Source organism: Saccoglossus kowalevskii, chromosome 18 (genome assembly GCF_978046115.1).
Source record: "Saccoglossus kowalevskii chromosome 18, keSacKowa6.1, whole genome shotgun sequence".
NCBI classification, from domain to species: domain Eukaryota; kingdom Metazoa; phylum Hemichordata; class Enteropneusta; family Harrimaniidae; genus Saccoglossus; species Saccoglossus kowalevskii.
The window spans coordinates 22,123,003-22,135,357 of NC_140658.1; positions in this window are offsets into that span (position 1 = coordinate 22,123,003).

Sequence of the window (12,355 nt, forward strand, 5' to 3'; positions counted from 1 at the left end):
GTTGCCTGTTTTATGTACTCAATATATTATTGTAAAATTTCCAATCAAATCAAAACAAATCTCATATATTATGATGTAAACACAGAAATGAAAATTTGCATATAATAATGTATTTGTAATCAACCACTGTTAATATAAACTTAATGCCGATGTGAAACTTATTTACCAAACTATCCAGTGCAAATCTTTACCGTTCACCGTTTCCCGTTCCATCTCTATCCGATGATTCCTTAAACACGTTTTTTGCTATTCAAAGTTTTCCATTTTTTTCTTAAATAAACAACGACAGAGAAAAAAACACTTGAATGATTCCACATTTGGCGTTGGGCAAATTTTGAAAGATAATTGCTGATGAAAGAATTGGAACAAAGGGCTATCCTAATTTGCATATCAATATATGAAGTAGCTACATAGTTATTTTTTCAATTAGGATTAACATATTCAGTGAACAATGTGTTGATGCTCAATAAAACGAAATAGACTACTTTCAGCTGTGTTAATTATTGAAAATACACGTACATTTAATCATCATCACAATGAAACTTGTCAACCTTGGCCGCTGTCTCATTTATTACAACCTCTAATATATTTATAACATAATAAGGTGTAGGCACAGGTTTTTAAAGAAGGCAATGTTATTGTTGACCAGTTCGACAGTGTCGTTACATTAATGTATTCATTTTGTTTGTTAACAGTGAAAAAATCACACATTAATATTCTACTTGTTTTATAATTTAAATTAAGATTTGTGACATTTCTACATTTAATGAAAAATAACTTTTGATGTATTTGTTTTATTTTCGATTTAAACTTGCTGAAAACGTGGTATATAAAGATACATGGACAATTATTTGTATGCAATCTACAAATAATTTTTGTTTATCATGTCCGTCTCGAGTATTTACCGAAGATGTTACTTAGAATTCCCCATTATCATCGCTATCAAGAAAATATTGAACTCGACCCATATTTCCGGAGTTGCAAATTGGCTTTGACTTTTTAATGCTCGGTACGTCGTTTTAACCATGATTACACTAGTTTTTTGGTGTGCATAAGTGCACTTTGTTTGTGACGTTAGAGATTTAAATTGGGCATGACCATCTAGTCATTGTATGCGTGCATTCAATAAACGATTTTTAGAGCTTTTTATTGTGACAGTGTCATACGGCGTAATGAGAAGCGTGTCTGCTAAAATTGGCGAAGCGCATTTGCTAAGTTGCGAGTTCGAAACTTGGGATTCATTTTTATATAATTGCTGTTACTTCAACTCAGGTGCTTGTCGCAGTTGGTGGTCACATTTATGGAAGTTTGTAAGGTATAGGTCATCCATATTCACTAAACAGAAAAGTTCACGTGCTTAGTAACGGATTAACATTTAATATGATTCATCTAATTTTCTAAAGTTGTCATATAATTTATGAAGACAAATCCCACTTGATTTTAGTCAATTGAAGGCAGTCACAAAATCAATTGTCACTTTGATATAGTGTTAAATTGTTAATTTTTAATTATCGTGTTTCAGTAGGTTATTATTAATTTCATGTACTGGCTATATAGATTCGTATTGTCCATAAGAACTAAACTGTCAATTTTTATGCTCGTATTTCAGGGGCTCTATAAACACGACCATTGTCCAACCAATTGATGGATCATCAAATCATATTAATTTATGAATTGCATCTTCATAAATAACATTTATAATTTTGTAATTTCTAAAATATTTCTAAAAAGTCATTGTGGACGATGATAGACGATACATGTGATACCATTAATCAGGAAAAATAAATAAAAGTAAACTTGAATGTCAGTGCTATGTAGGCGAACGCAATGGGGTTTAAAAATAAACTTGGAACGACCCTAAGGCTATCGTCGACAACATTCATATTAACTACACACAGTTCATTATAACGTTATCTGATCGCATAACAAAATGTAATAACTGATTAAGAGTATTATTGATTTATATTCATACTTAAGCAACGATCAATTTCAATCAAGGTTGATGCAGTATGCAAATAAATGCATTCCACATATACTATTCAATTAGACAATTGATACGTTTATCGACCAACGCCTTGAGCTCAGTTGTGTTTCCAAGCTAAGTGAAAACGACAAATACTACGACTTAAATCTATAATATTCCATACGTATATTGGCAATCGTATACTTGACAATATATTGGTATTCAAAGTTTGAAAAACAAGATTGATTGCAAAGTGTACACATTTTCGTACAATTTTTATTTTATATTATTTATAATAACTCTACATAAATGATTGATTAAATGTTTATAAGCAAATATTAAGTAAAGTGATTAGTTTCATTGGACATTTCTCATATCCATAAGGCATATACGTGTATGTTATTGCCAATTAAAGATAATTGGCCGCAAAAGGGTGATAACAATGGTAGTAATACATCGCAGTGACGTTGAAATTCACGACACGAAATTATTGCATAGTGGCTTGACTTGTGTTCTTGAAATATCATTTATTGTTCATCAAGTAAGACGAATACGTCGGATGCATTTGACGGAAGCATTTACATGTCAACGTGTTTTTGCGCATATATAACTACAACAATGTATATTCGATTTGTGTTCATGCAACGACGGCGTCAGGTTCATTAATCGAAATGAATAACACGCGAGCCAGAGATTTTATCTGTGATGAAATCTCAAATTATGAAAGATTTATATGAACTATATACTATATATGTCACACTGCCGTGATTAAACTATTTAACATACAACTGTGCACTTATTTTAATGCATGAGGTCATTGCAATCAAATACTAAAAATAGTTCGTATAAATCACTTTGTAATTTGGTTTTACTCTGGCTAATAATTTACTGATTGAGGATCGATCCACGTTTGTGTCAAATATGCAAATTATTGCAAAACAACCTTGAGAGTAAATTGTTCATTTATGAGCAGATGAATAGCGTGATAACAAACTAAGTATATGGTGTGACATTTTCCTTCAGTCATCTGAAAGGCTATTCTATGTCTGTAGAAGAGTAATCAGTTTGAGTGGTGATCGATTATCAATGAATAAAATTAATCTAATCACACAATGTTCATACGATTGTATAGATACGTACAATCCCACATGGTTTGAGAAAATTGATTGCTGAAATTAATTATCGCGGTGATAGTAGTTTTATAATCCCCCGGGTAATGTACAGATTGCTTACATTCGTGATATTATTTTGTCGGTTATAATACATTTTAGTTTATATCAATTTGAAATTAGAGAGTGTTATTTTAACATTGTCATTTAGAAGTATCAAGGAATTCTACAAAAAAACAACAATGCAGTCGCTTAACACGTTGTTATTTTACATATATGTTTTTAATTACAACAGTGTGTTTTGATGAAAAACATGAAAGTGCTTCCGAGATTTACAGTGTAGTTATTCGATACAAGGGAATTTTAAAAAAAAATTGTTTATCGCATATAACACATGTAGTAAACATTTAAATAAAGTCATGGTTATGAGTAAAAATACTTCTCAAAAATAAACAAATATATCCATGAAATGAACACATTAGATTAATAAATCTTACATATACAGAAATAAAGCAAATGTATGAGCGGGAAATATTACTTTTTACTAAATATGTAAACAATATTCATCAGAATGAGAGAATTGTACATGTCACCGCACAATCAATAAAGATGCCAACTATCAAAGCAACCGGACTTGCACTTTTCAGGAAGAGGTCGAAAATTAAAAAAAAATTATACGCAAACGTTGATGAACGACGACAGAGAATCGAGTAATATGATTCGCTCCTCCTCGTCGTCATGAGAGATAAAACACGTGCGTATTTCTAGAGTTTCGTATAAACATACTTGTACAAGTGAGTTTTAATATTAATAATCCGAATGGCAATCGGCTCATTGGCGATGTCTTTCGCTAAAATAGTAACTTCAGGCACATTCTCAATCAAATTAGAATCAGATACGTACGAATTTTTGACTCAGAGATTTGTACGAGAATAATTTTGCGCGAATCTACAACAACGGTGGGAATTTATTCTTACTTCAATGAAATCAGCTCCCAACAAATTCATGGAAGATTTTAAAGCAATATCTGGCGTTATAAGTTATAACTTCGAGGTCAAATTTCTCGGCAATGAAAATTTATATCAACAAAACAAATAGAAAATGTGGGTCAACACTAAAGCTGAGTAGAGCAAGAACCGGTTTGTAGAAGGACACACATTTTTTTAAGAAGGTACTCAAAATTAGTTGTTTGCAGTTGCCATGACAACAATGGCACAACTTTTGTTGAAGCCGTTACCATCTAACTAGAGTAAAGATGTGAGCTGCCTGTCGAGTTTGAAAGAAATCGACCCAACCAAAAAATGCAGTTACTACGTGACGACGCCACACACATTTATATTAGGGAAGTCCTAGCGGAGCACCAATTTCACCAAAATGAACCAACACTAAACTCATTGATGTGATTTGCAAATCAGCCTAAAGCCATTCACCCATTTTCCACTACACACGAAGATCATTATTGTTTAATTGCATACAAGGCATCTTTTATTGATTGGCTAAGGGTATTCATGATTTATATTGAAAACGAACCAACATTCAATTTAGATCAATATTGAAACAGTATGCACATTTTTGTTTCGCGCATATTTATTTTTCAAAGTAGGCATTTTATTTTTTAGATGATCATTGTCTTGACCTCAGTTAGTGCTCATACTTGTGTTTAAATCATGAATGCAGCGTAAATAAATAAATACTAAAACAATGATGTTATTTTTTGATTCTATTACCAATTAACAAGGAAGATCCAGAAACACATATGCGAAATATTAAATTTATATGACCAAATTATTTATCTTCTATAAAGCTTATCTAATTTCCATCAGCTATAATTGCACATGTTTCTAATTATTGCTGCCCATTCTATGTGTTCTATTCGATGCCTGAAAATGATGTGGAACTGTACAGGCAGCATATATCAGATTACGATAGACTAGATTAGACAGGAAACAAATGAAAATGAGACAACACTAGTACTGGCATTCACTATGAGAAACGTGAGAGCAGACATTTAAGCAGCTCTTTCTGTAGATCAAATAAAATGAATTATCAAGTGATGGAACACATAAAGCACATACATGACAACCTCGGAGACATTGTAGTTGGTGACATATCTAATGTCGGCCATTGAACTCTTGAACTCTTGAACCCTTGAGTTGGCACCTATTCACGCATTAAATATCATTGATTCGATGTTTAAAAATTCACTATCGACTAAACAGGTGAAAGAAAAAATAACCAAAACATCGTTGTATGTATTTTCTCGCCCTATATTGTTGTGTTTCAATCATACTTGGAAGTATAATACCAACATTATAAGAAAAACACATCAACAATGTGAGTACACGATTCGCGTGATGCACTTAATTATACAAATATTTGTAAAACTGCAATGAACGATCCTCCAAACTATCATAGAGGAAAACACTCGTTGTGCGCATGAGTCTGGTAGCGTTGTCAATACCAGTAAATTTGCTGCCATAATAAAACTAAATAGTTTGCGAAAAGTACATAGTGATCTTCATAATTTAAAACGCGATTCGTTTTCTATTCACATTTCAATACATAAAAAACTAATATTAATTAAATCAAATATTAATTACAATAATAAATGTGAATTATGATACGGAGTAGCAACGTAGTGAACGCACGTCCGCGGCTTCGCACAACGCTAAGCTTACAAACTATTCAAAATGATAGTGTATTAGTTGACTGTACTAAGGGGTCCTATCGGTAGTTGACTGTACTAAGGGGTCCTATCGGTGACCATTTCGTATTATTTTCAGAGCATCATGGTGTGATTTTATTGCCCACTGTTCGATTTGCCTAATAGTTTTGTTACAGTGCTACGGGGCAGGTAATGAATAGTAAACATCAGTTATTTGATGTGTATGTATAAATGCAATACATACATGCGTGCTGAATAAAACGACGCGATCGAATGCGCTTTTAATTACTGTATGGAGCAAAATACCTCAACAAATCTATCTGATTTAAAAATAAAATTATAGCTATTGACAAAGGGTCCTTTTAATGATACTTATTGTTTATCGAATTCTTAAATTGAATATTTTTCTTTTAATTTTCAACACGTTTCATTATATTTGTTTCTAACTACAACATTATCTACAGTACAGGGACTTACACTTCATAAAGTTCAATGTTAAAACAAATCCTATAATATAATTCATGATATTATTATACATCTGTCATCGTAACGTCATAAGTTACAGGGGCCGTAAATTTGCGGTAGGTATTTTATAAGGTATTTTCATCCTACCATATTAGGAAATGCGAATTCCAACTATGGAAAGATTACGCGTGAAAGTGTCCACTAATAATAAAAACAAACATGGCTGACATCAGGACTTGACCGGTTTCCACACAAAGAAGCTCGCTGAGCCTGTTCTAAACTTTTTTTAATTTCGGCATTCCCATGATGTATTCTTGACATGAAAAGATGTATATTACTAATGTTATTATATTATATTATGCTTTTTGGTTCACGGGTAAAATAAAATAAAAGACGATCACGTCACAGTACAAAAACACCTTGGAACCCCGTAGGCAGGCCGGTGACACCGGTTCGCACTTAAGGGGGTACCAACCCCCCTGCCAAATTCCAAGGGAAAATCAAAACATTTAAAACACAGAACAAGTAACATAAAACAGATATGCGCTGCTGTAAGTGTGTGCAATGATAGCCCACCAAGAGGACAAAACTCTTGGCTCCTGTGCGTGTGCTAAGTTTGTAAATACAATGATGTTCGTTTGTATCGATGTTTAACAACAAGACAAAGCAACTTCCTGCTTTAAATAGATCGTACCTGCCAAGTTTACAGTAGAATGTGAAGTGTGTTATCCTCGATTTTACATAGTGCATCCTCTACCGTCCACATAATCTCAAATTCAGGCAGTTGGTTCATGATCCGGAAATATTCATATTCTGTTTCAAGCCTCGACTTAATACTTTGAATAAAAATGTCCAGAGGCTCACTCGATCCTTTGTTTTGCCTTTTATTACGACGGCTGACATGAATTGCAACCTTAGCCACGCACGCTAAGAAACAAAATATACCTTGTGCTTTGCGAGACATAAAGTGCTTTGAGCGATGGGGTGGTAAAATGGTGAACCACCAAATAGGCATGCGAAAGTCTGGTTGAAGCAGTCGCGACGTGATGTTATTAAAATAATGGAGTAAGGCGCTATTTGATGGACAATCATAAAAAATGTGTTGAAGTGTGTCAACTTCATTACAAAAAGGACATTTATCAGAATTGTTCAAACGAGCTTTGAACAGAAACCTCCCCGTTGGAAAGGCACCATGGACAATACGCCACTGCAGATCCCCATATTTGTTAATGACTGGTGTTTCATAGCAGTCCTTGAAGTTGGGTTTAGCACTTTCAGGCAGACTAAGGATGTCCCGCCAAACAGTGTCAAGTTTTTGTGGGTGTTGTGTTATTGACTGGACACGTATCAGATATTTATAGATTGCGCCCTTTTCAAACTTATATAGTGGCAAATTTAGTTCATCAGAAAAGTGCAGTTCAAAGCTATGATGTGAAAGAGGTTGATTACACTTCCCGTTCCCTTTGAAGTAGATGTTGATAGTATCTTTCCATTTGATAGGAATAGAATCGTGAATGACCTTGATACTGAGATGGAGAATACGCTCCGAATGGATTTTAATTTTATCCGACATATCAGCGGCCTCCAACCAAGTTTTATTAGTTTCTGATACCAAATCACATACTTTGGTTATTCCCGCGTCAACAAAGTGTCTGAGCGCAAAAGGCTCATTTCGTATGGGATGTATGATGAGTGGGTTGTTAAACAGTGGCTCATTAAGAATATCAGTTACGTTATTATCATTGAACTTACGCACTTTCTCTACAGATTTCCAACACTGGAGGAGCTCACAATAAAATAATGGCAATCTTTGTAAAGGCGCTTTGATAGTGGTGCATAGAAGTTGACTTGCATATGACATATTGCTCGCTTGCATAAAAAAGTAGTCTGTGAACTTAAAGCATGGGTGGTCATGATTATTATATAGATATCTTTGAATATAGGAAAGTCGCATAGTACTTATGCGTGTTGGAAGATGTGTAACATTTTGTCCACCTCTTTCCAAGGGGAGGTACAGTGTTGCGCCAGATACCCAATGTCGCCCTTGCCAAAAGAAGTCGAGCAGCATTTTCTGTACCTTCAGAACTACGTCCGATGGCGGCACAAGGCTATTAAAGCGATACATTAACTGCGATGAAATCAGATTATTAATGATAAGAGCGCGCGTTCTGTAAGACATGCTGTAAACAAAATGATTCCAGAAGTTGATCTTATTATTTACTTTTGCAACAAGTTCAGCCCAGTTCTGATTCGTGTAAGTTAGATTATTCCCAAGATAAACACCCAACAGTTTCAACCCCTCGCTGTTCCATTTTATATTGAGAGGGGAGTAGGTGATGTTGCGCCAGCTACCTACCCATAACCCTTCGGATTTTTGGAGATTGATTTTAGAGTTTGACGCAAGCTCGTAGACATGTAACCAGCGACTTAGTAAGTTGAAATCCTGCTTGCGAGTTATGAAAAATTCCACGTCGTCAGCGTAAGCGGTGAGTTTAGAACGTTGGTTTTTGCTGTGAGGTATAACCAACCCTTCAATGTTTTCATCATTCCTAATTTTATGAAGTAGTGGTTCAATGGCAATGACGTAGAGGGCAGTGGACATTGAACACCCTTGCCTAATGCCACGGGCCACTGTGATGGGTGTAGTAAGGGCGCAGTTAACGCGGACCAGGGACTGGGCATTGGTATACATGAGGCGAATGTAAGAAAGGAAACGGTCACCAAAACCAAAGGCACGAAGCGTATTAAAGAGGTATCCGTGATGTATCCTATCAAATGCCTTTTCCTGGTCAATGGCAACAATAGCCAGGGGCGAATTAGTTAAGTTGGCATAGTCAATACTGTCACGAAGTAGATTTATATTGTCGTGAATATGCCTGTTGGGTATGCTGCAAGTTTGGTCTGGATGAATAATGCTGCCTAAAACACCGCGCAAACGCAATGCAAGCGATTTAGTGAACATTTTGTAATCGCTACATAACAGACTCACGGGTCGCCAGTGTTTTACGTTGGTAACGTCACCTTTTTTAGGGAGAAGAGTGACCACGGCCCTTGTGCAGGATAGGGGGAGCACATTTTTGTTTGTGGCAGCAGTAAATACATCGCACAGATCACTTCCAATGACATGCCAAAAAGTTTGGCACTCAGTTCGTCAAATGTGATTGGTTTGTCAAGGTCATCACGATCTGTTTCATTTAGTTGAGGTAGCCCTTCAAGGAGGCTATTTTGAGCTTCAATGTCAATGTTATCAGGTGTATACAGGTTACTGTAAAAGGTGTGTATGATTTTCCGTATTTCAGTTTGATTTTCAGTAAGAGTGTTATCCTGGTGCCTCAACTGAAAGATCGCCTTTTTGGTTCCCTTCTTTTTCTCTAACTGGAAAAAGAAGGAATTGCATACATCACTTTCATTTAAAAACTCATGTCGCGCACGCGTAGCACTGCCTTTGTGTTCACGTTGAACAAGGCGTGCGAGAAGTTTTTTCTTTTCAGTGTAACTGTTTAAGAGCGGTGCATCGTGTGCAGTACAACGTTCGATGGTTTTAATTTCCATTTCCAATGCTTGTTTTTCGGTTTTGTATTTATTTTGTTTGAGTGTGCAATACTGTTGTGTGAGTAACTTTATTTTATTTTTGCCAATATCCCACCATGTCTGTATATTTACATAATTATTTCGAAGTGTTTGCCACTTCGCCCAAAAATCAGTTAAGATTGCCACACATACTTCATCGCGCAGAATTTCTGTATTCATACACCACACTGGACTTTTGTTTTTGCTGTCACCAATGGCGATGTTGATGTGGACAAGGGAATGATCAGAAAAAGCTAATGCGCCATTGCTTATGTCAATATTCTTAATTTTCCCACGCATACATTTGCTGACATAAAACCTATCAAGGCGCACAAGCGTGCCACCACGCCCCCAAGTAAAGTTTAATGTGTTCCCGTGGTATTGGCGCCATGCATCAAAGAGTTTGTGATGATTCAGGACAGATTTGAGGAGCTTTGCAGTGCGCATGTCCGGTTCAGTCCCTCTATTACGGTCAATGTCGGGTTCAGTAGTACAATTAAAATCGCCTCCCATGATTACTGGGTCATTATTTAGAGAACTGATGAATTGTTCAATTTTAGTGAAGCATTCCACACGCTCAGCGCCATTAATTGGTGCATAGACATTAATTATGTGAACAAGATTGTCATTTATTTGAACATGAGCGTGCAACACGTACCCAGGCATGATCTCAGATTGTGATAAAATATTCACAGTTGCTCCTGGCAAAAACAAAATAGCCACACCCGCACGATTAACAGTGCCATGAGAAAAAATACCAAGGCCACGCCACACAAGATTCCAAATATTTTCATTGGAGACAAGAGAGTGCGTTTCTTGTAGCATATAAATATTACAGGGATGGTCACGCTTGAGATAATTGAAAACACTGTACCGTTTGAGGGCGTCTCGGCAACCATTGACATTGTAAGTTGCGCATGTAATTGTGTTTGCCATCATAACAAGGGAAATTAAAAATCAGCGATAAAGTTACCCGTTTTGATTTGCTGTTTAATTTTTTTAATGAGTCTGTGCATGCGAGATTTATCAGATGTGTTCAACTGCGTGGTATTGCGGTAGTTTATCAGATGTCGAACCAATATTTTAAGATTGGGGCAAAATTCAAAACACTTGTCTATAAATCTACGTGAGTGAAGTGTAGACACTAAAAAGGTTTTGATATTAGCGTTTGATATTGTTGATTGGCTGTTATCAGTACATGTTGAAACATTTGAAATGATAGACCCCTCATTCTCACTACATTCGCTGGCAGTTTCCTCCATATCATCAGCGGTTTTATTTTGTGACATAGGTGTGCTGAAAAGGTCTTGTGATTGATCAGTTAAACCACTTAAATCAATGGGGAGTTCGGATAGCGGCGAATCGCGCGGGGTTTCAACTGTGAACTCAAGTGAGGGAGATGATGGAAATGGGGCCGACTCCGTAAGCTCGGGCTGTAGCTTTGGAGTGCACACTGTTACATTGGCATATACGTGGGGAAAGGGTTTGTGGGGTGGAGGGGGTGGGGGAGGCGATGGTGGTGCAATGGAAGGGGAAGGAGGGGTTCGTACCCTCTCTTCATCAATCGGACAATTTTGTTCAACAATTTCGATTGCATTTTCATCGTTACGCTTTTTAGAACTGGGTTCACATTTATTTTCGTCATTTAACTGGTCATTGTTTTGTTCTTCTCTATGAACTGGTGATCTAGAGCGCGTGCGCTTTTTGCTCATATATTTGGATGAATCTGTATTCATTTCAGTTTCAATTTCAATGTTATCTGTTGTACCATCGGTCTCATGATTGTTTATCTCAGTATCTGGTGCTTGGGTGTTAATTATATCAGTTATGTCGTCGTCTTTGTCGTGCAATGTGTCAGGGGAATTTAAATTAGTTGCTACATTCACCTGTTGAGAGTCTGTTTGAGTGCTATTTTGAGCACTATTGTTTTCATCATTCATCATTTGCATATTCGTTGTTTGAGAGTTTGGGCAAGTTTTACGTGTATGTCCCTTCATGTTACATGAAAAGCACGTCAATTCGTCAGACGAAACGTAAATATTATATGTCTGACCTTGAAAAGTAATAGGCAATAAACCGTTGATATTGAGATCTTTTAAATATACATAAACTTGGCGGCGAAAAGACTTTACATGTTTCAGTGCTGGTCTTTTGCACCCGAGTGGGATCGCTCGCACCGCGCTCATGACACGCCCGTATTTAGCTAAGGCATCTGTAATAAAATTGTCAGGTAAAAAAGGGGGAACATTTGATAGCACAATTTTTGTAGAGGGGCGGACAAGAGGTTCAACAGAAACATGGAGGTCTCCAATGTCAAGGCCAGCGGCAGAAACCATGTCGACCCATGTAACCTTATTTAAAAAGACAACAACCGATCGGTTCATACGGGATGCAGCCACAATATTACTGGCCCCGACTAAATCTGCAACCGACTCCACATAAGTTTCAACAGGAATGCCATCAATGTTTTCACACCGTAACGCATGGTTTCTAGTAAGGTGACCTGTTGGTGTTGACGGCGGTCTTGTGTGAGCGGCAGCCATCTTGGTTGCCGACCACCTTGCCAAAGCAAAGGCAAAAACA